A 1889-nucleotide genomic window follows, 5' to 3' on the forward strand; every position below is an offset into this window, starting at 1 on the left:
GAGGATGTGTGAGGGGATGCGTAAAGAAGAATGTGTACAAAGACAAGAGTAGCGTGGTGTGGTGTTCTATTCTCTCTGCCTATCCCTGCGGAAGCGGGATCAGTTAGTTACTTTAGATTGCATTTCTGTAAAAAATTAAGGTCAATGTTGTAAGATCACAGAGAGCGGGATAGGATGATACTTTTCAAGGATCTCGGTCATTAATGAACAAAATAAAAACATATTTAAGAGCATAATATGTTTATTTTCAGGGGGGAGAGTATACATATATTAGTCACGATGAATAACTCCCAAGAAAATTGTGCAATAACACACGTTTCATGGTTATATCATCTATCTGCCTATACATATCTGCAAACACTAAAACAGTAATTACTGGCTACACATCCAAATAAAACAATGCCGAATCGTCCTCTGTAGTTTATATATTCTGATCCAGCGCTAGGAAATGAAACTGTCCAAAGCGCCAACACAATGGGGGAAATGGAACCCTTCTGCCGCGACAAGTCATTTGCCAATAGTTGTACGAGTCTGAAAAGGTAACAAAGTTACAGAATTAGTTTATATGTTTGAAAAATAATTGCGAGCATTACGACCCACTGAGCGATCTCCGATTATGAGGATATCAGACACCGGTATACACTGAGATGGTCTTATAAGGTATACAGTGGCAGGCTTCCCGGAGGGGCTGATATGAAGAGTTCCAACCTCATCATAAAACTGCTCGTGGAGCACAGATGGGGGCTGAAAATTTGTCAGCATCAAGAGTCCAGTCCGGTATTGCGATTGCAAGCTTCGGCGGGCTGGTCTTCTTACATCATATATCGAATATTATTTATTAATTATCATCCATACCTATTTCTTTGTGAACAAAACATGGCCAAGCATTGCACCCACTAGTAAATTGACATTTGTAACTGTATAAGTAAAACTGGAAAACCATTTCAAAATCTATACGCCACGTGCTGTAGTTATTTTTGAATGACATCTTTTGTGTTTGTTGAATCTTATTTTATATGCATATATTGCAATAAACAACATTATATGACAATAAATGTACTTGTAATTATGTTTGGCTTCTTTCTTACGAGTCCATGCTCGGATGATATGGCGCGATTAGTGTAACTCTTTATGAAAGGTGGGCTTCAAATAACATTTAATCGTTCACCTCTTGAGCGCTGGACACGCAGGGTATTTTCTTTAAAGGATATTTAAACTCGGCTTCTGCCATCCCGACAATGTTCCGAAATTTCCCAGGTGGCTCTGCCGACAGCTCAGAGTCGGTTGTCCGTACTTTACCTAAAATATAACATAAAAACGATAATAAAAACAGACTCGCTGTCAACGGACTGTCAGAATGACATTTCACACAAAGAAGATTGCACAGTTTTTCAGGCATGAAAAACAACAACAAAAACTTTTGATTACCTGCAATGCTGTTGATGGGGTCATTCGGGAGGTTATAGAATACATATTTCTTCTAATTAGCGCTTATTTGAGCAGCAGTCGAGACAAATTTCTTGCGTAATTTGTTTGACAGCTGTTTAGCAAACGGCGGAATGAGAGGAAACGCCTTACCAATAATGAAGTACTCACATTTCCAATACATAATAGTTATTTTCAACACGAGATCACCCGGCGTGTCATTTATCGTTTACAATGAATTATATAAATTAGTTTGTGCAATGAATTCATGACGGTCGCCCGGCCAGACTCGAACGAAGCTTATATACAAATATCATATACTAATGATGGCGCTGTAGGTATTCGATTTCGCGTCACATCGCCAGGTTGGCAGTGAAATCTTTCGTCTTTCCAAAATTCGTACTTGAACGTTACAAAACCAGAGAAAATGTAACAAAATCTACTATTTTCCTCGTCGTGAGTGA

General features: G+C 38.7%; 1 long non-coding RNA gene across 3 annotated transcripts; it reads right to left on the reverse strand.

Annotated features, from left to right (window-relative positions):
- Positions 1–219: 219 nt before the first annotated feature.
- Positions 220–1889, reverse strand: LOC148302148 (uncharacterized). 3 transcript variants are annotated; one of them, XR_015838689.1, is made up of 3 exons: positions 1429–1889; positions 856–1299; positions 220–531 (listed from the first exon to the last, which is right to left on the reverse strand). It is a non-coding gene; the product is annotated as an uncharacterized LOC148302148 (long non-coding RNA). The 3 variants fall into 3 exon arrangements; XR_015838687.1 differs by having other exon boundaries at positions 1169–1299; positions 1597–1888; XR_015838688.1 differs by having other exon boundaries at positions 222–531; positions 1169–1299; positions 1429–1868.

Source organism: Brachycentrus maculatus, unplaced genomic scaffold, assembly GCF_059751285.1.
Source record: "Brachycentrus maculatus isolate JH-2025_06_01 unplaced genomic scaffold, ASM5975128v1 h1tg000475l, whole genome shotgun sequence".
In the NCBI taxonomy this organism is placed as follows: Eukaryota; Metazoa; Arthropoda; class Insecta; order Trichoptera; family Brachycentridae; genus Brachycentrus; species Brachycentrus maculatus.